The 26,430-nt window shown below is 42.8% G+C and overlaps 1 long non-coding RNA gene across 3 annotated transcripts in view; it reads left to right on the plus strand.

The window, feature by feature from the left end:
• The window catches only part of LOC132407613 (uncharacterized), a 44,350-nt gene that overhangs the window by 4,519 nt on the left and 13,401 nt on the right, over window positions 1-26,430 (plus strand). For 2 of the 3 annotated variants that reach the window (XR_009516534.1, XR_009516535.1), the window contains exons 1-4: window positions 1,463-1,550; window positions 10,477-10,597; window positions 17,078-17,204; window positions 18,351-18,490. This is a non-coding gene — a long non-coding RNA (uncharacterized LOC132407613). Of the gene's footprint in view, window positions 1-1,462; window positions 1,551-10,476; window positions 10,598-17,077; window positions 17,205-18,350; window positions 18,491-26,430 lie in introns of those variants that run through there. The other variant, XR_009516536.1, reaches the window with a different exon arrangement.

Below are 26,430 nucleotides of genomic sequence, written 5' to 3' on the forward strand. Positions count from 1 at the left end.
TGTTGACAAGGGGATTCAATCATGTTCAGAGCAAGGGCTCCATAATAATTTACAGGGTCAAAGAATCATGGTGTGAAACAGGCCCTTTGGCCTATAATCTCCATGCAGACCATCTATACTAATCCTATTGACCAGCACTTGGACTATATGCTTATTTGAGTGCTCATCTCAATGGTTAGAAGTCTTGTGTATTCACAGTGTGAGGTTTATTTTAGCCACATGTGTAGCTTTCTGGCGAAGTTTGCAAATGATATGAAGATAGGTGGAGGGGTAGGTAGTGCTGAGGAAGCAATGCGATTGCAGCAGGAATTAGACAAAGTGGAAGAATGGGCAAAAATGTGGCAGATGGAATACAGTGTTGGGAAATGCATGATAATGCATTTTCATAAAAGGAATAATACAGTGGACTAAATTGGGAGAAGGTTCAAACATCAAAGGTGCAGAGGGACTTAGGAGTCCTTGTGCAAGACTCCCAGAAGGTTAATTTACAGGTTGAGTCTGAGGTAAAGAAAGCAAATGCAATGTTGGCATTTATTTCAGCAGGAATGGAATTTAATATTCAGGAGATAATGCTGTGCCTTTAGAAGACACTAGTCAAGCCATACTTGGAATACCTGTATTGTCAATAGGTTTGGGTCCCATATCTCAGAAAGGCCGTGTTGTCATTGGAGAGAGTCCAGAGGAGGTTCACAAGTGATTCTGGGAATGAAGGGGTTAACATAGTAGGCACATTTGGCAGCTTTGGGCCTGTACTCACTGGAATTTATAAGAGTGTGTGTGTGTGTGTTGGGGGGGGGGGCAGGGGGTATCTCATTGTAACCTACCAAAATTTGAAAGGACTAGATAGGGTATAGGGTGGATGTAGAGAGGATGAGTCCATTGATGGGGGTATCCAGAACTAGAAGGCACAGCCTCTATATTGAGGGGTGACCTTTTAGAACAGAGGTAAGGAGGAATTCTTTTAGTCAGAGAGTAGTAAATCTGTGGAATGCTCTGCCACAGACTGCAGTGGGGGCAGAAGCTAATCGTTTCCTGATTGGTCAGGGCATCAAAGGATATGGTGAGAAGGCATGTGTATAAAGTTGAGTGGGATCCAGGAGCAGCCATGATGGAATAGCAGAGCAGACTCGATGGGCTGAATGGTCTAATTCTGCTTCTATGTCTTATGGTCTTATAAACAATTACTCACAGAATCTAGACTAATTTCATGACTCTGGTCTATTTGGTAGCTTAGGATTTGAACCCATCTAATAAAACGAATCTGCACTTTTTGAAAAATCCAAATGCTTTCTTTTTAAAGCACTGAATTGTTCAACCAATAGCTGAAATTTGAGGGGTAGCAACTGGTGCAGAACTCCAGTGCGAGGTTCCAGTCAGTTTATCCTTCCTGCCTCCCCATCAAGCCTGCGCTACGATGCCGCCATCTAGCGGCCTCCTAGTTCTTGCAGGACAGCGGCTCTTCGTTAATTAAGATCAAAGTCCATCTCCACTCTCGCGGTGCTAGAGTTGTCGGTTTATTTTCTACATTTTCAGCCATTCAGGCTTTACAGGTATTTTATAAGAGCGATTAATGTCATTTGTTAAAAACAGGAACGGATTTAATGCTGAAGCTTTATTAGACGCTAGTCAGGCCGCACTTGAGTATTGCCAACACGTACAACGCGCTGGAGGAACTCAGCAGGTCGGGCAGCATCCGTGGAAACGAGCAGTCAACGTTTCGGGCCGAGACCCTTCGTCAGGACTGAAGAGGGAGGGGGCGGGGGCAGGGGCCCTATAAAGAAGGTGGGGGGGAGGGTGGGAAGGAGGAGGCTGGTGGGTGCCAGGTGAAAAACCAATCAGAGGAAAGATCAAGGGGTAGAGGAGGGGAAGCAGGGAGGGGATAGGCAGGAAGGGTGAAGAAGGAATGTAAGGGGTAAGTACTATGTGTAGTAGAAGAAGGCAGAACCATGAGGGAGGTGATAGGCAGCTGGAGGAGGAGGCAGAGTGAAACTAGGATGGGGGAAGGGAGAGGGAGGGAATTACTGGAAGTTGGAGAATTCAATGTTCATGCCAAGGGGCTGGAGACTACCCAGACAGTATATGAGGTGTTGCTCCTCCACCCTGAGTTTGGCCACATCATGGCAGTAGAGGAGGCCATGTATGGACATATCCAAATGGGAATGTGAAGCAGAGTTGAAGTGAGTGGCAACTGGGAGATCCTGTCTGTTGTGATGGACGGAGTGGAGGTGCTCGACGAAATGGTCCCCCAATCTACGTCGGGTCTCGCCGATGTAGAGGAGGCCGCACCGGGAGCACCGGATGCAATAGATTACCCCAACAGACTCACAAGTGAAGTGTTTCCTCACCTGGAAGGACTGTTTTGGGCCCTGAATGGTGGTAAGAGAGGAGGTGTAGGGGCAGGTTAGCACTTACGTTTGCAGGGATAAGTGCCCGGTGGGAGATCTGTGGGGAGGGATGTGTGGACCAGGCAGTCGTGGAGGGAATGATCCCTGCTGAAAATGGAGAGGGGTAGAGAGGGAAAGATGTGCTTAGTGGTGGGGTCCTGTTGAAGGTGGTGGAAATTGCGGAGGATAATGTGCTGGATCCAGAGGCTGGTGGGGGTGGTAGGTGAGGACAAGGGGAACTAGGTCCCTGTTGTGGTGATGGGAGGGTGGGGTGAGGGCCAAAGTGCGGGAAATGGAGGAGATGCGGGTGAGGGCATCATTGATGACGGCAGAAGGGAAACCATGATTCTTAAAGAAAGAGGACATTTGAGATGTCCTGGAATGGAAAGCCTCATCCTGGGAGCAGAGGCGGCAGAGACAGAGAAACTGAGAATAGGGAATAGCATTTTTGCATTTGGCAGGGAGGGAAGAGGTATAGTCGAGGTAGTTAGGAACGTCAGTGGGTTTATAGAAGATGTCAGTGGACAGTCTGTCTCCAGAGATGGAGACCGAGAGATTGAGAAAGGGGAGAGAAGTGCCCGAGATGGACCAAGTGAATTTGAGGACTGGGTGGAAGTTAGAGGCAAAGTTGATAAAATTGACGAGCTCAGCATGGGTGCAGGAAGCAGCACCGATGTAGTCGTCAATGTATCGAAGGAAAAATTGGGGAGGAGTACCAGTATAGATTTGGTGCATAGACTGTTCCACATAACCCACGAAGAGGCAGGCATAGCTGGGGCCCATGCAAGTGCCCATAGCTACACCCTTGGTCTGAAGAAAGTGGGAAGAGCCAAAAGAGAAGTTATTAAGTGTGAGTACCAGTTCCACCAACCGGAGGAGTGTGGTGGTGTTGGGGAACTGGTGACATCTATTGTCCAGTAAGTAGCGGAGGGCTTTGAGGCCTTCTTGATGGGGAATTGAAGTGTATAAGGATTGGGCATCCATAGTGAAAATGAAGCGGTTGGGACCGGGGAAATGGAAGTTATTGAAGAGGTGGAGGGCATGGGATGTAACCAGGATGTAGGTGGGGAGAGACTGAACTATGAGTGACAAAATGGAGTCCAGGTAGGCAGATACAAGTTTGGTGGGGCAGGAGCAGGTTGAAACTATGGGTCTACCGGGACAGTCAGGCTTGTGGATCTTGGGGAGGAGGTAAAACCGAGCAGCGCGGGGTGTGAGAATTATGAGTTTTTTGGCTGAAGATGGAAGGTCTCTGGAGTTGAAAAGGGTGGTGATGGTGTGGGAGACAATGGTTTGATGTTTTTTGGTGGGGTCTTGTTCCAGGGGTAAGTAAGAGGAGGTGTCAGAGAGCTGCTGTTTGGCCTCAGTGAGGTATTGTCAACAGTTTTGGGCCCCATATCTCTGAAAGGATGTATTATCATTGGAGAAGGTCCAGAGCAGGTTCGTGAGGATGATTCCAGGAATGAAGGGGTTAACATATGAGGAGTGTTTGGCAGTTTTGGGCCAGCAGAGGAATTTAGGAGAATGTGGGGGGATCTTATTGAAACCTACCGAATGTTGAAAGGACTAGATAAGGTGAATGTGGAGAGGATGTTTCCTCTGGTGGGGATATCTAGAATTAGAGAGCACAGCCTCAAAATTGAGGGGCAACCCTTTAGAATAGAGGTAAGGAGCAATTCTTTTAGCCAGAGAGTGGTAAATCTGTGGAATGTTCTGCCAGAGACTGCGGTTGAGGCCGTCCATGGGTATATTTAAGACAGAAGCTGATAGTTTTGTGATCGGTCAGGGCATCAAAGGATATGGCAAGGGATCAGCCATGATGGAATGGCAGAGCAGACTCGATGGGCTGAATGGCCTAGTTCTGGTGCTACGTTTTATGGTTTTAATGTAGATTCACTTTCCTGCTGCCATCAGATTTCTGAACACTTATTCATCTTCTGCACGATTTATTTTTTTAAAGAGTCAACCTTATTTACCATATACTGTACATTTGTATGTGTTAGGGATTTGCTGTGTTGTGTTGGTGTTAACAGTAGTCAATTATAGAGAATAAAGAATTCTGGGAAGTAAAGGTAGAAGTAGGGATATGGAATAAACTGCAGGTACTTATGCAGATATTAGCATGCTTTTGCAATGTAATCAGTGTTATAAAAGTGGTTTTAGATGACTGAGGAAATAAGTAGAATGGGAGGGTCTAACTAGTATATTTGATCAGATTAACTGTCTGGGAAAAAACCTTTACGATGGCGTGGTTTTTCTGTTAATAGCCCGATCACACTGCTGACAAGGTATGTGATGATGATAGCAATTCCCCAAAGAGAGCTCTTGAAAAAGGCTAAGTGAGTAGTGTCCGTAATGACTTATTCCTGCCTAATTCTTGGTCCTGGACACATATAAGTTCTGCAGTGATGGTAGACTGTGGTCAATGCTCTCCTGACAGTTCGCTGTGGTTTTCTTTACACACTGTGAGAGGATGCTGCACCAAACCAGATAGTAATGGGTGATGTGAGGATGCTCTCTATGATGGTAGAGCAGAATTACACTGGTACGTTCTGGGGAAGCTGTAATTTTACCAACAGCCACAAGAAGAACATCCTCTGCCAAGCCTTTAAGTTAAAGAAGGAGATATGGTTCTCCCTCGTGAGGTCGTGTGAGGTGCTCAGGAAGCTGAACGATGAAACCGTGCTGACTGCAGAGTGACTGACGATGAGTGAGTGGCGAGGAGACCCATTTCTCCTGAAGTTGATATGCATCTCCACAGTTTCTGAGTGCATTCAGCTCCAAACTGTTGAGATTACTCAGAGGAAAGTAGGATGAGGGTTTGGGGTACTTGGAGGTATGTACATGATTAAGTAGGCTGAAGTCAGCATGGTTTCCTTCAGGGGAAACTTGCCTGACAAATCTGCTGGAATTCTTTGAGGAGATAACAGGCAGGATAGACAAAGGAGAGTTAGTGGATCAACACACACAAGATGCTGGTGGAACACAGCAGGCCAGGCAGCATCTATTGGAAGAAGTGCAGTCGAATTTTTGGGCCAAGGCCCTTCGTCAGGTCCTGAAATGGCCCGAAACGTCGACTGTACTTCTTCCTATAGATGCTGCCTGGCCTGCTGCGTTCCAGCAGCATTTTGTGTGTGTTGCCTGAATTTCCAGTATCTGCAGATTTCCTCATGTTAGAGTTAGTGGATGTAGTTTACTTGGATTTTCAGAAGGCCTTTGCTTATGAGGTGGCTTAACAAGAGCCCGCGATGTTATGGAAATACACTAGCACGGGTAGAAGATTGGTTGGCTGGCAGGAGGTGAAGAGTGGGAATGAAGAGGCCTTTTCTGGTTTTAAAAAGCAAACATGAGGAAATCTGCAGATGCTAGAAATTCAAGCAACACACACAAAATGCTGGTGGAACGCAGCAGGCCAGGCAGCATCTATAGGGAGAAGCACTGTTGATGTTTCGGGCCGAGACCCTTCGTCAGGACTAACTGAAAGGAAAGATACTAAGAGATTTGAAAGTAGGAGGGTGGGGGGGAAAATGCAACCATGATCTTTTCCCTTCTCTAGCTCTGTATCCCTTTTGCCAATCACCTTTCTGGCTCTCAGCTCCACCCCACCCCCTCCGGTCTTCTCCTATCATTTCACATTTTCCCCTCCCCCTCCTACTTCCAAATCTCTTACTATCTTTCCTTTCAGTTAGTCCTGACGAAGGGTCTCGGCCCGAAATATCGACAGCACTTCTCCCTATAGATGCTGCCTGGCCTGCTGCGTTCCACCAGCATTTTGTGTGTGTTGCTTTTCTGGTTTGCTGTCGATGAATAGTGGTGTCCTGCAAGGCTAGGTGTTGGGACTGATTCTTTTCACATTATGTGCCAATGATTTGGATGATATGAAGATAGGTGGAGGGACAGGTAGTGTTGAAGAGCATGGAGTCTGCAGGAGGACTGAGACCAATATGGAGAATCACATTCAGTTTATTGTTATTCAACGGTACACATGTATACCAGCAAACTAAGCACTGTTTCGTCAGAGCAAGGTGCATGACACAGTACATTGAACTCACAACCATAATGCAAACATTAATATTACTGCAAATAAGTTCACAAATGATAAGGTGAATTTACGACACAAGGAACATCATAACGCTGCTGGTGCTTCTTGCATGATGAGACTGAGATGGTGGCAGGGAGTTCAGTGGTCTTATGGCCTGGGGGAAGAAACTGTTTCCAAACCCCAAAGTTCTTGTCCGATTTGCTACGTTACCTCCTGCCTGATGGTGGTGGTGGTGGGGGGGGGGGGGGGGGGGGTGTTCAGAGAGATTGTTGATGATGCTGAGGGTCCTGCGTATCCAGTGTGTTAAGTACCTCTAGGATTCATATTTTCTTTTTTTTCTTTTTTCTTTTTATTTATTTATTAAATTTTAGAAATTACAAAGCATAAATGTAATAGTAAAAAAAAGTAAAACAGATAATACTAACCCTCCCCCCTCCCCTTAACCCTTATCTAAAGAGAAAAAAAAAGAAAGAAGGGAAAGATTGCCTGGATATCGGAGGATCCCCACATGCTCCATGGAGTTCAAAATAATTTTGATATTTATTTTTTACTTTCCCCAATTACTATAATTTTATTTTCAAAGGACCTATGTATTTAATCCTATCTTTTGTAAGTATGGGAGCCAAATTTTCAAAAATATATCATATTCATTTCTTAAATTATACATAATTTTTTCAAGTGGAATACAACTATGTATTTCATTATTCCAACGATCCATAGTTAAATATAAATCAGATTTCCAACTAACTGTGATAACTTTTTTGGCTACTGCCAATGCAATTTTTATAAATTTTTTCTGATACTTGTTCAATTTAAGTTTCGGTATTGTCCCTTCAATGTCTCCTAATAGTCAGCCTGCACCTTTCTAAAGTCCACAGTCACTTATTTCTCTTGTTCATGCGGAGACTCGAGTTGTGTTTGCACTATTCTACTACCCGCTCTACCTTCTCTCTATGCCGTCTCATCGTCATTGTTGATGAGGTTGTGTCAGCAGCGGATTGAGCACACAGCCCTGGGGAGCGGTGGTGCTCAATGTGATGGAGGTAGAGATGTTTCTGCCAACACAGACTCTCTGTGGCTTTTCTGTCAAGAGGTCCGGGATCCAGTCCCACAGAGAGGTGTTGAGACCCAACAAGGACAATTTACCCACCAGCTTCTGAGGGATGAGCATATAAAACCTTGAGCTGAAGTCATTAAACAGCATCCTGGCATATGAGGCACCATTTCCCAGGCAGGACAGGACTGAGTGGAGCGTAGAGGCTATGACATCATCAGTGGACAGATTTGAGTGACAAGTGAACTGGAAAGGGTCCAATGTAGCAGGAAGATGGACTTAATGCGATCCATAACCAGCCGCTCAAAGGACTTCATTATTGTTGAGATCAGTGCCACTGGGTAGCAGTCATTGAGGCACAAATGGGCAAAAATATGGCAGATAAAATAGTGCAGGGAAATATATGGTCATTCATTTCGGTAAGATACAGGCTGTTTTCTAAATAGGGAGAAAATTCAGAAAACAAAGATGCAAAGGGACTTGGGAGTTCTCGTGCATGCTTCCTTAAAGGTTAACTTGTAGGCTGAGTCGATGGTGAGGAAGGCCTATGCAATGTCAGCATTCATTTCAAGAGGTCTAGAATATAAAAGCAAGGATGTAATGTTGAGGCTGTATAAGGCATTGGTCGGGCTGCACTTTTTGAGTATTGTGAGCAGCTTTGGGCCCCTTAGAAAGGATATGCTGGCATTGGAGAGGGTCCACAGGAGGTTCACGAGAATGATATTGGGAATGAAAGGGTTAACATGTGTTGAGCGTTTGATTGCTCTAGGCTGGTTTAGAAGAATGAGGAGGGATCTCATCAAAACCTATTGAACATTGAAACGCCTACAGTGGACATGGAGAGGATCCCTTCAGAACAGAGATGAGGAGGAATTCATTTAGCCAAAGAGAGGGGGAGATGAATCTATGGAATTCATAGCCATAGATGGCTATGGCAGCCAAGCGCTGTATATAGTTAAGTAGGTTCTTGACTAGTAAGTGCATCAAAGGTTAGGGAGAAGCATGAGAATGGGGGTGAAAGGGATAATAAATCAGCCATGATGGAATAGCAGAGCAGACTCGATGGGCCAAATGGCCTACTTCTGATCCTGTGTCTTATGGTCTTATGACATTAGCTTGTTTACTTCGTGGTGGTGCTAGGATTTGTTCCTTCCACTGATTAGTTCAATGACAGTGGTGTCACCTGCAAACTTTCTCAGTTTTACTAATAGATCACTGGAGACATAGTCACTGGTGTTCAGAGAAAATAAAAGAGCACCCTTGTGGCATATCAGTGCTGACTGAGCGGGATGTGGAGGTGTTTGCCTAGTCTTGCATACTGCCTCCTGACAGAGAGGAGAGTGGAGAGAACACACTCCATGGCGTATCAGTGCTGACTGAGCGGGATGTTGTCACAAGGGGGACATGGAGACTGGACCCAAATGCAGGACACAGGCACTGAAGTACTAGGGGCAGGACAGGAACAACTAAAGGATAGAACCAGATGGGGAGACCATGGCATGCAACAGTGATCCTGGGGTTCAGAGAGTTCACGGTAAAGGCAGGACCCTGGAGTTCATGGCAAAGGCAGGACCCTGGCTAGGCTAAAGGATGGATCTATGGGACAAAGAATGCTGTGAGGATAGCTCCCTGGGCAGGCCACATTACTTCTGGGCAGGGCCCAGCCTCCCAGGCAGGAACACAGGGGCCTGGGCAGATTACAGGGCACCTGGGCAGGATGCAGGGCATCACCTGTCAGAAGCAAGGGGTAGGAACGGGTCGGAGTCCTCAGGGCAGTCCGCATAGCTCCTGGGCAGGGCCACCTCCCAGGCAGGAACAGAAGGGAGCTCAGACCAGGGTGACTACAAGAACAGACTTACAGACCTAGATGTTTAACAGTGGGTACTCCAAGCCAGGGTCAAAACAGGATAGCCAGGCAAGCAGAGGAACGGGACACCACCACCACCACCCCCTCCACCCCCACGGCACAACAGTGCTGAATCTAGTAATATGTACTGAATATCTTAAACTGTACTGCTGCTGCAAAACAACAAAATTCACAGCATATATGAGGGGTGATTGATAAGTTCGTGGCCTAAGGTAGAAGGAGATGAGTTATACAGCTCTCATTACATGCACATGCAGTTCAACTCTTTGATTGATTATGCAGAAAGTTTGAAGTTAATAACTCATCAGGAGTGATTGATAGGTTTGTGGAGAAGGAGATGAGTTATTAACTTCAAACTTTCTGCATAATCACTCAAAGAGTTGACCTGCATGTGCATGTAACAAGAGCTGTATAACTCATCTGCTTCTACCTTAGGCCACAAACTTATCAATCACCTCTCATATCAGTGGTATTAAACTGCATTCTGATTCTATATTGAATCACTGTAAAACATATTACGAAAAGTGAATCGGAAGTGTGTTGGGGTATCAGTGAATTCTGACCCAGCAGATAGGAAAACTTGCCATCCGGCATCACCAGAGTCATAAGTGTACTGGATTAATGGAGTTTATTGTATTCGTTGTTTCAAAGTTAGTAATTTCTTGGTTATTGTTTAAACTTTTATTGTAGTTTCCTAATCAACAGTGACTCTCCTACATCTATCATCTCTGTAGTTTGGAACTTAATCTCTGTTATGTTTTGTAATTTCAAAACATAAAACTAATTGAAAGAAAAAGACTGAGCCAGGGATAACTTGTATATGTTTTACTTTTAGTGAGGCGCGCCCATATGATGTGTTGGTGTGATAACGTATGCCATTCACATACTTTTACATATCATCCATAATGAACCATACAAAAAACAAAGGGCCAATCAAACAATATATTTACAATATTACTGAAATATTTCTGAAATATTAAATATACAACACCCCCGCCTGCTTAGTTGTACACTCCCTCAATAGAGAATGCATCTCAACTCAAATATGGAAGGTATTGCTTTCTAGTCATCTTATATATACACATCTTTCTGCCAAGCCATTTTAATGACTTATTCCGTTCACTTTCAGGAACGATTGAAACCATTCTGCAACAAACGGTGGTCCATTGTTACTGACGAAGTGTTCTGAAACATCAGTCTTTGAGACGAGGCTCCTCAACACATCCTACAGGTGTGAGGCTGCAGTGGAGGTGATTGGGAACACTTCTGGCCACTTTTCAGCTCCATTAACTGCTACAAAGAAATATGTGCCCATGCATGGTTTAGTAAAATCCTCATGAATCCTCTGCCAGGGCAATTCCCTGGGGGGGGGGGCGGGGGTGGAGTTCTTTTTGGCATGTTGGCATCCTGTACAGTGAATGGTAAGCTGCTCGGCCTGCAGATCTATCCCAGGCCACTGGACAGAGCTTCAAGTCAATGTTCTCATTTTCACTTTGCCCACACAGATGACCAGCAGGTGGCTCCTCCCAACACTTTAGCTCTCAGCCTGGAGAGTACAACAATTCTCAAGCCCCACATAAGGCAACACCTATCAGGGGCAAGTTCATCCCGGTACTGGTAAAAATGGGAGAACTGGAGTTTCTGCTGCACATTCCAGCCATTTTGGGTGGCCATGTAGATCTGAGACTGTGTGGGTCTTTTCTGATTTCCCTTTGGATCGTCATCTAACAGGAACACTTTCAATTTGCATTAGGGAGTATATATCAAGAAAAGGGTCCTCTTCTGTAAATTTTTCAGACGTTTCCATTTCCAACTGTAAACAGGACAATCCATCAGCATTTCCATGATCAGTCATCCTCTTGAATTTGATCTTGTATTTGCGTCCTCCAAGAAAGAGAGCCTGTTGTGTCCGTGCACAACTACAAATTGATTAAATAAAAGCATGCATGTGGGTGATCCCTTTAACAGGTGTATTCCCATTGCAGTGAGAGAGAGATAGAGAGAGAGAGAGAGAGAGAGAGAGAGAGAGAGAACGATACGCATGCATAGACAATAGCACATGTGCAGACAACAGATCAATATGTAGTGCTAATGTTAGGGGTGCTCATTGCTGTGAAAATAGATCCATACATTACACTTCCTCCCCATTTAGATTAATAAAAGATAAAACTATATTTGTACAAAACATTCAATTTCCCTTTCATAAACTCATGTTCCAAATAACCATGCTCTCACAATAACAGCCCATAACTAACTTCACAGTTCTTAAGGTTCAGTCTTTTGGGTGGCGCTCTGTTTCTTTCAGGACAGCGCCTCTGGACCTGTGGAGTGGCATCAGGTTTGGCAGGTGTCTTGTCTAAGACAACGTTTGCAGTGTGAAATGAATTCTCAAAAGTGCAGGACAGTTGAGGCGTGATGGGTACGGGCCGAATCGAGGTGGCTGGGCCAGCACCTGAGAGCAGAGAATGAGCAATTTTTGGCCATTGTTGAAGGTGATTTGATGCAGCAGAACTGAGGCAAGGCTGAGTTGGGGTGACAGGGCACAGCCTCGGGCCTGAGAGGGAGGAACAACCTACTGTTTGGTTGACAAGCACTGAGCCAGATTGGAAAGGTCGGGCACAGGCAGAAAAACATATTGAAGATGCATGGCCCGGGTCTGAGAACGAGGAACAGCCTGAAGTTTGGCCAATTTAAGTGCCAGGCCAGATTGTAAAGGTCAGGGTGTCGGGGCTGGAGGGGAGAAATCGGCCAGTTTTCAGTCCACTGCTCCACAAGATTTATAGTTCTTTGCACTGAACTGAGGCCGTGGCTTGCAACTTATGGGCTCCTGGGGATCAACTGCACCAATGACTGACTTTGTGGCCATTTGTTTTCTTTTCTGCACACTGGGTGTTTGACAGTCTTCTATTTTTAATAGGTTCTTTTGGGTTTCTTTGTTTTGTGGCTGCCTGTAGGAGACAAATCTCAGGGCTGTATACAATATACGAATATTGATAATAAATGTACTTTGAACTTTTAAAACTTGTGTATCAATGGTGTAACCACAGTATGTGATGTTTGGTTTAAAGAGTTCACACTTGCTGCATCATGCTCTGAGTCTACAATCTTCTAATCTTTTTAGCACTGATATGAGATTTTGGTTATGTTCCTCATCTTCTTCACCAGTAACAATGATGTCATCCAGGTTACGCTGATTGCCTGGGCAGCCTTGCAGCACCCAGTCCAAAGCTTTCTGCCAGAGTAAAGGAGCAGATGCTACTCCAAAAATAAGCCTATTATAGTGATAAAGCCCTTTGTGAGTGTTTATGGTGAGAAACACTTTGGACTCTTCTTCCATCTCCATCTGTAGGCATACCTCAGCTAAGTCCACTCTACTGAAGTACTTTGCCCCAGAGAGGTTTACAAGCATATCCTCTATCATAGACAGAAGTTATTGATCTACTGGGTTGATGGTGAACTTTAAATCACCATAGATCCTGAGAGACCCATTCTTCTTGGCTACTGGGACCATTGGCATTGTCAATGAGCTCCGTTCAATGTTGGAAAGAATTCCTTCAGCTACCATGCAATCTAGCTCACTGGCTACATTATCGCTGATGATATAATGAATCTGATGGGTTTTGTAAAGCTTGGGTGTGGCATTTTTATTTTACACTATTTACCCTTGATATGCTTGAGTTAATCTATGTCATTCTTGAACACCATTGTGTTCAACTTAACTTAATTTTCAGTTAACCCTATTGCAGGAGATGTGGCAAGCAAATGGTGTATAGATCTCCAATCAAGTTGTAGTTGTCTCAGCTAATCATGGCCCAGAATGCTGGCCCTCCTCTTTTTACCACATGCAAGTTCATATGGGTGTGGGTTGCTGTATTTCACTGTTTCAAATGTCATCCCCACAGGAATGATATTTTCTCCATTATGTTCTTAGTTGGGTATCTGCAGGTTTCAGTTCAGTATCTTTGAAGAGCCGTTCAAACACATTTTATGTAATGACTGAAACAGCCAAATCAGCCTCATTTCTATTTTAACTAATTTGCCATTCACTGCTGGTGTAAGCTACATTGCTTGTCTCTTGTTAGGTTTCAGATAGTAAATCTCAAGGCTATTCAGTTCTGTGTCATTCTCATCATTTTTGGATTTTTTTCAACAGTATGCAGATTAGTGCACATTTTGAAACTGCAACTTAACTTTTTATCTTTATTTTTCCTCAGTGTAATTGATTTATTTTGTCTGCCTGACGTGCACTTTGTATGTGTCCTACTTTCCTGAAATTCCTGCAATTTTTGCCTCAAAACCTGCATTGACTGGCTGTATGTGTTCCCATGTCACAAGGGTAACACAATTTGTTTGGACAGCCATATTTCTCTTCAGACACTGCAATTTTGTTCTCTCTCACTTTCATTCCTGATTGCAACTCAATTGCGTCTCTGGCTGCAGTTTCCAATGATGCAGCAGTTTCAACTGCTCTTATAAATGTGAGCTATGCTTCAGTTAGTAGCTGTTTCTGAATGCTTTCTTGTAAAATCTCACGAAGTAAATGTTCTCTCAGTGCCTTATTAAGCCCATCACTAAACTGGCAATGCTCGGACAATCTTGTCAATTCAACCATATGCGTTGAAATGGTCCCCTTTTTTTGATTCTGCTTATGAAACCTAAAACCTTCTGCAATCAACAATGGTGATGGTTCTTAAATGTTCCCACGTTACTTTCACTATATCAGCAAAGCTTATTTTGGCTGGTTTAGTTGGAGCAATCAAACTTCTAAGCAAACTGTATGATCTTCCCACCTATTACACTCAGCAAAACTGGCACTTGCTTCTTATTGGCTATTTCTTTTTCTTCAAAATATTACTCAATTTGCTCAGTATACATCAACCAGTAATCTGTTGTGCAATTGAACACATCTATCTTTCTGTTTGTAGCCAGCCATTTATAATATATGCATTATTATTATTATTATTATTACCCAGTACCCATTGTTTATGAACCTGTGGATTTCATCCATTTTTTGCATTTTTTAAACTTTAACATCCCACTGTGCAAAAATATGCTGAGCTTTTTAAAAATTCAAATGTCTTTTGCTCATTTCCTCATTGCTATTGTTGTGTTTTGTAAGTCTAAAACATAAAACTAATTGAAAGAAAAACATGGAGCCAGGGATACTCAGGTACTGTTAGTTTGTTTTGCTTTTAGTGAGGCATGCCCATATGATGTGGTGGTGTGATGACGTATGTCATTCACATACTCTTACATATAACCCATTATAAACCATGGGAACAACAAACAATGCCCAATCAAATAATATATGTAAATATTACTGCAATGTTAAATGCACGACAACTTATTTCAGTCTTTAAGGATTCCCAGAAGATTCCTGAACTATCTTTTCTTATTTATGCACTACTTAATCTAAAATTAACCCTTTCCCTATATTGGCCAATTAACACACTGAACTAGAAAGTAGTTTCTTATACAATCCATGGGCACTGTGGCAGTGCAGCAATTAGTACTGCTGCCTCTCAGTTCCAGGAATGTAGTATTAATCCATATGTCAGGCATTGTCTGTGTGGAGTTTGCATGATTCTCCCCATGGCTACCTTGGTTTCCCATGGGTTTCCTCCTTTGAAAATCCTGTAAGTAGGTTAATTGGTGGCTGTAAGTTATCCTTTATAATGGGAGAGGTATGGAGGGGGGACTGAGAGGGAATCAGTTGTAATCCTTACTGGGAAATCAGGAGGGAGGAATGAGAGTGAAGGGATTGCACTCTTTGGAGCTGGTATGAACCAGATGGATGGAATGGACTTATGTGACATAGTAAGCCATCCACCCTCTAACCATTGTGCTTTATGTCATTCAGTAAGTCAATAAACTGATTGAAGCATTACGTTCAGTTTGAATTCCCTGATCTATACTTCTCCTTGTATGGGTGCTGTACAGAACAATGATTGCCACTGTATCTTGGCATGCATGCTAATAATAAACCAATTGTATATCTGGGGCCTATATATTCCCTATAGTGTATATTTGGACCGCCATATTCCACACCTTGCTACTTATCCTCCATCTGGTGGCCATGCTCAAGCCCCCAGTATTCCATCCTTTGCTATTTATTATCCATCTGTGGCCCATAATCAACTCCCAGTAAGCACTGGACAACAAAGATTTTGCTTCCTGAACACCTTTAGGTATATCTTATGAATTTTGGGCTACTGATCATGAAAATCACCATGAAATTTCCCTATCACGCACCATTTTTTATAAACTTATGTTATTATTTCAATTCATAATTCAAGTTGATTAAAATGTTGCCTACAATGTAAGCTGGAAAGTTTCCTATCTTGTCCAGGCATGCTTAGGTGGCGCGGCTGCTGCATGGCAGGACAGGTTTCAGTAATAATTATTGGGTTCAGGAATATAAGGATGGAGTTTGCTATCACCAGGCACAATAATTTCTATGAAGGATTTTGATATTTGAGACAGATACTTCCCAGAATAACTGATGCTAAGATTAAGGAAAGCATTTTTATTGGTCCACAAATCAAACAGGTCATCAATGACAGGCAATTTGAAGAATTTCTAGTGGGACCGGAGAAAATCACATGGAAGGCATTCAAGGAAGTTGTTGAAATTTTTCTCAGCATCTACAGAGCACCAAACTACATGCAGCTGGTTGAAAGCATGTTTCAACCACATAAAAGCATGAAATGCAACATGTCACTGAAGATTCATTTTCTGCATTCCCATTTAGACTTCTTCCCTGCAAATCTTGGTGCTGTTAGTGACGGGCATGGTGAAAGGTTTCACCAGGACTTTGCGGTCAGGGAGAAAAGATACCAGAGCAACTGGAATCCACCAATGCTGGTGAATTATTGTTGGACACTAAGCGAGAAGCCTCAGACACTGAGTACAAATGAAAATCATTAACAAAATATTTTTAACTTAGTTGAACTATTGCAAAGCATCAGCACCATTATGCAATTAAACACATTATATTTGATAAAAGTTAATTTGTTGTTTCTCTAAATTCCTACATGATACAAGTATTCTGAAATTATATTTGTGTTCATCTTCAAGCAGTCTATCATAAATAAAAAAAATTCTGAGGAAGCAACACTTTTGAAAAAAATTTGTTGTCCAGTGAATCGATCCTTTTCTATTTATTATCCATCTGTGGCCCATAATCAACCCCCAGTAATTGATCCCTTGCTATTTATCATCTCCTTCCCGAGCTCTGACCCTTCCTCCATGCTGTCTTCATCCCAACTTTCAATATCAGCACTCCTTTGCCTCCTGGTCCATTTCACCATCTCATGAGAATGCTATGCCTCCCATTACATTCAGTCTCCAGCCTTAGTCACTTTGTAACCTCCTCTCCACAGTGGCCATTAGATCAAACCCAGTTTCTTCCAGCTGTGTCTTTAGGTCACTGGTCTCATTCCCAATGTTGCTGCTTTCAGATAAAGAGGCCTTAGTGGGTCCTCAGTGGACAATGGGTTAATGCTGAGGCAGTGCCAAAGGTTTTATTTCATAGTGTCATAGAGTTGTACAGTATGGAAACAGGCCCTTTGGCCCAAATCATCCATGCTAACCAAATGCCTATATCAGAATCAGGTTTATTATCTCTGACACGTTGTGAAATTTGTCATTCTGTGGCCGCATTATAGCATTAAAATTACTGTAATTCGGAAAAATAAATAAATAATTAGCTCTGTTTACACCCTCTGCAGCCTCTTGTAATCCTGTGCATTGGAGGCTCTGTACCAGGCAGTGATGTAACCAGTCAGAATATTCCACAGTCTTTTTCCTGTGAGTCAGGAGAATTTGAAGAGAATATGTGCACAGTAAAGAACCCTGGTGAGTGTACTGACTTAAAGTGAGCCACGTAGAAGCCAGAACTGATCTGTACCTGGTACAGGATGAGATACAGGGAAACCTGATAGATGGTTCATGGGAGAAGCTCTCTGAAATGACGTACATCACATTTTGTATTCTAAACTGCAAAGCTGACAGCAGAGGATTAAATCCAGTTTGAATAGCCACATTCCGTCATTTAATTTGATATTTTGAGTGTAAATAAATGTTGCCAAAAAGTATACTTACAACGGGAGTATGTACCATAAAACATTGGATCACTTGGACTGTCGACTCTGCTCCACCATTCCGGCTGGCATTATCCCTCTCAACCCCATTCTCCTGCCTTCTTCTCCCTGAAGCCTTTGACACCCTTACTACCAAATAATCTATCAACCTTCGCTTTAAATATACCCAATGAATTGGCCTCCACAGCCATCTGTGTTAATGAATTCCACAGATTCACCACCTTTTGGCTAAAACACTTACTCCTCATCTGTTTTATAGAGTTGTCCATCTATTGTGAGGCTGTGCCCTTTTATCCAAGACTCCCTATTGCAGGAAATATCCTCTCCACACCTACTCTATCTGGGCCTTTCAATCTTCAATAGGTTTCAGTGAGAGCCTCTTCATTCTTGTAAACAGGCCAGAAACATCAAAAGATCTTTGTACTAGTTTTGACGCTGGTGGAGTTGCTCTGCTATGGAGAGAAAAACTGCCTTTAGATCGTTGGAGATCATTCTGCTGCCAGAGAGGGGAAACTGCCTTTTGGTTGCTGGGGATTGCTCTGCTTTCAGAGAGTTGAGAGACTGCCACTGTGCCCAGAGTTTACACTCAGGTTTTCAGCAGTATGGACATGCATTTACACTACAGACCTTTCTCCGTCTGGAAGTTTTTTTTAATACTTTGTGTTTTTCGCCCGATTGTTCTTGTTTTTTGTGTGCAGGGGAGGGAGATTTGAGGGTCGATGTGCCTGTTCCATTTTTGTTTGCTTTGTTTTGTGTGGGGAGGAGGGATTTGGGGGTCGATGATTGTGCTGCCGTTCTTTTCTTTCTTGGTTTTGTGGCTATCTGGAGAAGAAGGATTTCAGAGTTGTGTACTTTGATAATAAATGAACCTTTGACCCTTCCATTCACTGTATCATTCTAGTGAACCTCCAGTGGACCCTCTGCAATGCCAGCACATCATGAAACTGATCCCAATACTCCAAGCACTCTGAACACCCGAGCAACACTGCAATGAAGAGTCCTGACAGCAAATAACAAACTAAAAGAGCAAAGTGTCTTTCAGTAAGTTCCTGGCTTTCACTACATGAGCAAATAAAGCATTTTTTTGCATACAGTTACATAATGTAGAGAGACATGGTAGCCAACTTGCAAAGAGCAAAGACAATCACAATTGTGATTCAGTTATTTCTTTAGTCATGTTGGTTGGAGGACAACTGTTAGCTGGGGCAGTGTGGTAAACTGCCTTGTTCAAACATGTGCTTTATATCCACTAAAGGGACAAACAGGCTCTTGGATTCATATTTCCCCAAAGAGTCCTTCAGTTCTGCACTGAAGTGCAGCTTGAAGTTTGAATTTGCTACAAAGACATAACCTTCTGACTCAGGTGAGATTGCTAGAGTCAAGTACAACAGCAGTAAATGAATCATCACAGAAAACTCTTATTTACTGTGTACCATTACCCCATTAGTTTTCCTTTTAATATGCAATCCAAACTAATAGTTTAGAGACTCTGTGTTTGTACTGACCATTTGTCCAAAATAGTTCAATTACTTGCTGGTAAAATTTCATTTTGCAAATACATTTAAACACGACTATTATACGCAAGCTTTATCCTCTTGGAGCTCGATGCTTTTCATTGAAAGCCCACCATAGTTCAGCAGACATTCAAAGGCACATTAAATCTATAAAATGTAGATGTTACACAATTTAGTTATTGCATTGCAGTTTGCTTAAATACAAGGTTCAATGATAACAATTAACTGTGCTTTTCTTTATTTTTGGTTATTTTGGGTGAAGAACAAGCACTAGCCAGGACAGTGGGAAATATTCTGAGGCCCTCTGTTGGTCAAGGCCAACTATGGATGTGGAGAACAAATTGCTGCCCCTCTCCATGCAATTGTTGAATCCAAAGGAACAACAGAGAATGTTACAGTATGACACCAGCAGGGTCACCAGAGTTGCTAGTTAGCGTTGAACTCAATATAGGAATGTCTTAAGGGCTCCAGCTCCAGATTTTTACTCCCAAAGCCCTCCCCACAAGGCAGAGGAGGTTTGAAATCATTGTTTTCGTTCTCCTAAATGAGCTGCCAACCATGGGTGTTGAGCCCCATCTGCCCAGAGCGAACAGTTGTAAGGAGCCAGTAAACCGCCTTTGCCCCTTTTCCTGTCAGTAGGAATGGTTCCGCCGGGCTTAGCAGCTAAGCCACACGTGAAGGCCAGAAGCTAAGCTTGGTTGTCAGAAGCTGTTTGAGAAGCATGTATTCGGGAGCATTTAATAGGCAGTGGGAGCTTATTCCCACCACCTCCCCTCGGCTATGACAACCTTGAGGAACTACAGTGGGGAATGGCACTTGAAGTTTCCAATGGCCATAAATCAAAGTGCACAATATTCCCCAGGAAAGTGACTTGCAATGTGCAGCCTTCCTTGTTGCCGAAGTTAAACATATCTAAGTTCCAATCGACAGGTTAAAATTAACAGTTGGTCTCAATTTATTAATAAATGAATTGGAAAATATTGGGAGCCACATACATTTTTTGAGTACTCAAAGTGAAAAGTACTGTATGGATTACAGTTTGTCATCTGAATATCAAAAAGATGAATGAAGACAGTAACAAAATGGATCAGCCTTTACCTGGGAGCCACTGCTTCTTAGCAACATCGATCACTACTTCAGAGACCACGCCAAGTCTTTTGAAGTCTTAACTCTCCAGACTGATTTTTAATATTTAAGCGCTTTTGTCGGGACCAGGTAGTTATTAATATTCTAAATGTTTCTCAGTATGAAATGCAGACATCCAAACATTCCCCTTTCTACCACAGAATTGTGAGGAGTGGCTCTCTGGGTACACAGACACCTCAAGTATTAGTTGTTGAACAAATATGACAATGAGTAAGTTTGATATGCAAAGTTGCAAAATAGCCATTCTGGAACCATGATCTCTGCTATACTGGTGCCACAAACCTTAGCTTAAGATATCTGTTAGCTGGTTCATGAGGGCCCAGTGTAAGTTTACCAATGCATATGAGAGTGTCTCATAATCTTATCACTCTCTGGACTATATCTCCTACCTGGGCTCCCATTAGGAACATGCTCTCTTCACAGACTGTGGGGTTTGTTTGGGCAGCTCCTTTTTATGATTCCAAATGTTATGTTTTAACGTCTTTCAAAGGGTGCTACCATGCTGTTGAAATATAACCACATCATAACTTTTGATTATATCCTTTTCTCCATAGCACACCCTCCTGCCATCCCTCATCACACCCTCCTGCTGCCCCTCATCACCCCCCTCCACACTCCCCTGGTCAGAAATCTGTCCCAGTGAGGTCAGAATCTTGAAAGGATTGGTTAACCTGGGCTGCAGTGGTGTTTCACTGGCAACACGCCCCTGACGTCTGCACTCCCTGTTACCTCTGATGGAAGGAAGTGGAGAAATAACACAAAACACCAAGGGGAGAGAGAAACACCAGGTGACAGGTGAAACTTGGAGGGGGAGGGATGAAGTAAAGAGCTGGGATGTTTATTGGTGAAAGACACAGAAGGCCACGGAAGAAAGAAAAAGGCGGAGGAACACCAGAGGGAGACGACGGGCGGGCAAGGAGATGAGGTGAGAGAGGGAAAAGGGGATGGGAAATGGTGAAGGGGGGGCTGGTGGGGGGCATTATCAGAAGTTCGAGAAATCCATGTTCATGCCGTTAGCTTGGAGGCTACCCAAACGGAATATAAGGTGTTGCTCCTCCATCCTAAGTGTGGCCTCATCATGATACTGAAGGAGGCCATGGATAGACATACTGGAATTTGAATGGGAAGTGGAATTAAAATGGGTGGCCACTGGGAGATCCACTTTTTCTGGCATAGCTTCCCGGCGAACCGGTCTCCCAATCTACGTCAGGTCTCACTCATCCACACCGAGATGGCTCAGACAGCATCGCTGAAGGGATGTGGGCAGTGGACTTTTCAGACTCTGAACATTCATTAATATAGACAAATCTCCACAGCCAGCAGAAATATAATCATTGAGGCATACCTACAGAAATATAATCATTAAAAATAATTATAAAATATAATTAAATAAGTATAATTATTGAGGTATAATTACAGAAATATACTACAGAAATAAATGGTAAATTTTAAAAGTGGTACACTTTAGCACTGCCTTCATGGTCTGTGGAAACTCCCCCTTCACATCCTCAGGTTCCTGTTCCCCTGTTTCCATCAGGAAACAGGAAGAAGAAAGCAGGTCACTATTTGATTTCCTGTAATGAGATTGTTAGGGGTTTGATTGGTTCCTCTGGTCTGCCTGCAGTGATGAGAGGGTGAAGCAGAATGATTAAAATGAATCCACTGCTTTCACTGGCTGCTTCAGTAGGTCTCCACAGAGACACTGGCATCAGTGACACCAGCTTTTCACCAGGGAGTGAACATTGGCTTTTATTTCACCAATGCTCATTGAGGGATCAGAAGTGGAGAGAGTGAGCAATTTCAAATTCCTGGGTGTCAAGATCTCTGAGGATCTAATCTGGTTCAAACATATTGATGCAGTTATAATGAAGGCAAGACAGCGACTATACTTCATTAGGAGTTTGAAGATATTTGGTATGTCAACAAAAACACTCAAAAAATAGATGTGCTATTCTGACAGGCTGCATCACTGTCTGGGGGCAGGGGACTACTGCACAACACTGAAACAAGCTGCAGAGTGGTGGAAATTTAGTTGGCTCCATCTTGGATACTAGCCTACCAAGGACCTAGGACATCTTCAAAGAGCGGTGTCTCAGAAAGGCAGCGTCCATTATTAAAGACCTCCAGCACCCAGGGCATGCCCTCTTCTTGTTGTAACCATCAGGAAGGAGGTACAGAAGCCTGAAGGCACACACTCAGCGATTCAGGAACAGCTTCTTCCCCTCTGGCATCTGATTCCTAAATGGACATTGAACTCAAAAATGCTACCTCACTTTTTTATATTATTTATGTTTTTGCATGATTTTTAATGTAACTATGAAATGGACATATACAGTGCCTATAAAAAACTATTCATCCCTCTTGGAAGTTTTCATGTTTTATTATTTTACAATATTGAATCACAGTGGATTTAATTTGGCTTTTTTGACACGTGTGAAAGTGAAAACAGATCTTACAAAGTAATCTAAATTAATTACAATTATAAAACACAAAATAATTAATTGCATAGGTATTTACCCCCCCCCCCCTTTTTAATATGACACACCAAATCATCACTGGTGCAGCCAATTGGTTTTAGAAGTTACATAATTAGTTAAATGGAGATCACCTGTGTGCAGTCAGGGTGGTTCAATTGATTGTAGTAAATATACAGCTATATCTGGAGTCAGTATCTTGGCAAAAACTACACCATGAAGACAAAAGAACACTCCAAGCAACTCTGCACAAAGGTTATTGAAAAGCACAAGTCAGGAGATGGATACAAGAAAATTTCCAAGTCACTGAATATCCCTTGGAGTACAGTTAAGTCAATAATCAAGAAATGGAAAGAATATGGCACAGCTGTAAATCTGCCTAGGTCAGACCTTCCTCAAAAACTGAGTGACCATGCAAGAAGGGGACTAGTGAGGGAAGCCACCAAGACAACAGTGTCAACTCTGGAAGAGTTGCAACCTTCAGTGGCTGAGATGGGAGAGACTCCGCATACAACTGTTGCCCGGGTGCTTCACCAGTCGCAGCTTTATGGGAGAGTGGCAAAGAGAAAGCCACCGTCAGAAAAAAAATCTCACATGAAATCTCAGCTAGAGTTTGCCAGAAGGCATGTGGGGGATTCTGAGGTCAGCTGGAAGAAGTTTCTTTGGTCTGATGAAACCAAAATTGAGCTTTTTGACCATCAGACTGGATGCTATGCTTGGCATAAGACAAACATCGCACATCATCAAAAACACACCATCCCTACCATGAAGCATGGTGGTGGCTGCATCATGCTGTGGGGATGCTTCACTGTAACAGGACCTGGAAGGCTTGTGAAAGTAGAGGATGACATGAATGCAGCAAAATAGAAAGAAATCCTGGTGGAAAACCTGATGCAGTCTGCAAGAGAACTGCGACTTGGGACTGGCAGATTTGAAATCCAGCAGGACTGACCCCAAGCATAAAGCCAATGCTACTCAGGAATGTTCTGGAGTGGCCAAGTCATAGGCCAGACCTCAAACCAATTGAGAATTTGTGGCTGCAGTTGAAAAGGTCTGTTCACTCACGATCCCCATGCAACCTGACAGAGTTTGAGCAGTTTTATAAAGAAGAATGGGGAAAAAATTGCAGTATCCAGCTGTGCAAAGCTGATAGAGACCTATCCACACAGACTGAAGACTGTAATTGCCACCAAAAGCACATCTACTCAGTACTGACTTGAAGAGGGTGAATACTTGTGCAATCAATTATTTTGTGTTTTATATTCGTAATTAAATTTAGATCACTTTGTGGAGATCTGTTAACACTGACACAAAAGAGTCTTTTTTTCTGTTGATCAGTGCAAAAAAGCCAAATTAAATCCACTGTGATTCAATGTGAAACAATAAAACATGAAAACTTCCAAGGGGGTTGAATACTTTTTATAGGCACTGTATATATGTTTATTAAATAGTTAAATTAAAAATCATGCAAAAACAGAAAAATATAAAAAAGTGAGGTTTATTAGTTTGCTCTGCTTTATGAGTTCAATGGCTATATAAAAGGGCTTTTTATAGTTTTATACTTTTTATAGGCACTGTATAAACTTGGTGTAATTGAATGACTTATTTATTTTTTCGTTATTATCATGTATTGCATTGTTCTTCTGCTGCTGAGTTAACCAATTCCATTAAACCTGACTCTGATTCTGAAATATGCCCCTGCAAAGGTCTCAGAAATGAGTACAAGTGTTCCCTCTGCTGGCTGGAATGTTAACTGCATGTAACTAAGATTACTCGGAAGTCATCTTATAGTACGTAGAGGCAGACCTTCAGATGTTGGTCTGCACTGAATATTTGACTGCCCTGCCCACCACCGACATTCTGAAGGGTGAATCACCATGTCCCGCAGTCTGTCACGCCAGCACTGTCCGGTAGCAGGTCCCTACACAGGCTCACTCTGACACATTACATCAACCTCTCCAGCTCTCTGCACTGCGTTCATTGACACATCAGAAACCTGTGATTATTGGCCTGAACGGATTAAACCATGTAATTAAATTATTAAAAGTACCCTCCCCCTTAAACCGTTGGGGCCATTGGCTACTCAACCCTGCTGTCTGCACGGACCATGAATGAGCCACAAGGATTGGATTTGGGCATTTGTTGTCAGTTCTCAGTACAATCAGCCACATAAGGAGAATATTTTGGGAAAATCTCTATGAGATTAGCGTTCATTAAGTTTTAACACAAAGATAACAGCTGGTGATTCAATACAAATTGAATGGTTACATTTGAAAGTTTATTTCAATACTTTGAGTGTTGATAACTGTTTCCACAGAATTATATACTATATTAATAATGAGAATACTCAGTGGATCCTGTATTAGGTGCCTCCTGTACCTGGTAAGGTAGCCACTGGGTGCATGTTCATGGTCTTCTACTGCTTGTAGCCCTTCCACTTCAAGGTTCCATGTGTTGTGCATTCAGATGCTATTCTGCACACCACTGTTGCAATGCCTGGTTATTTGAATTACTGTTACCTTTCTGTCAGCTTGGACCAGTCTGGCCATTCTCCTCTGCCCTCTCTTGTGAAAAAGGCACTTTTGCCTACAGAACTACCACTCAGTGAATGTTTCCCCCTCTGCTTTTCTGTAAACTCTAGAGACTATGGTGTGTGAAAATCCCAGGAGATTAGCAATTTCTGAGATACTCAAACCACCCCATCTAGCACCAACAATTATTCCACGGTCAAAGTCACTTAGATCACATTTCTTCCCCCTTCTGATGTTTGGTCTGAACAATGACTGACTCCTTTGACCATGCCTGCATGCTTCTATGCATTGAGTTGCTGCCGCATGATCAGCTAATTAGATATTTGTATTAACGAGCAGGTGTACCTAATAAAGTGGCCACTGAGTGTATATTTTAACTCTTAAGTGCACCTTTGTTAGAGCAGGATAGTTCACATCAATATTCTAGAAGTTTCTCAGAGCAAAACCCAGACAGCCCAACATCTTTTTACCACTGTTTTATGACGAGTAGCTCTGTGGATACACAAATGTATTGATTGATGGATGAAAACAATTGAAAATAGGGGAACAGTGGCCTTTCTGAAACTTTCCTTGATCTCTGTCATACTGGTGTAAATTGTCTTACCTTAAGATGTCTGATATCAGGTTCGACAGAAGCCATTTAAGGTAACGCTATTGATTGTGAGTTTGGCCAATGTATATGAGAATGGCTTATGGTCAAGACTCTCAAGTGGAACCAGCAGCCTCCTCTCTGCACAGATAGTGGTATTTATTTACCCAGCTTTCTTCATAATATCAAGACTCATTTTTGATGACATTTGAAAGCTATTTGAAGGCTGGTTCTCCTTTGTCTCTGTTCCTATGGCTGTCACTATAATTACTGATTATGGTTGAGTCTCCTAAACCGTGAATTTAAAGGAAGCCCTGGAAATTCATCTGTGGGTGCAGGTAGTGGAGCCCACATCAGATATAAAGTACCATGGGTATGCTCTTCAATGTATTTTCTAAGGGATGTGCGAATTAGGGTTTGGGTGAGTTGAAAGGAGGTGCTGGAAACCGAGCCCTTGTGTGTATAAATTAATGCTGGGAAAGGGGCTCAGGTGAGTTTAAAAGGAGCCTAGGAACAGGATGTAGTGTTTAACAGGGTGAAGGAAGAGTCTTGAATTAGTTTAACCTGAGGACAGGAAATGGAAGCCAGTGAGGCAGTTGACATCCATCAGTGTTTCCAAACATTCAGATTATCAGATTTACATCATGCACAGTTTACACATAATATATGTCCCTTTCGAAGAAAAATAAGTCCCAAAGGAAAAGCAGCTCTGAAGAATCACAGGTAC

Source organism: Hypanus sabinus, chromosome 18 (assembly GCF_030144855.1).
Source record: "Hypanus sabinus isolate sHypSab1 chromosome 18, sHypSab1.hap1, whole genome shotgun sequence".
Lineage (NCBI taxonomy): Eukaryota > Metazoa > Chordata > Chondrichthyes > Myliobatiformes > Dasyatidae > Hypanus > Hypanus sabinus.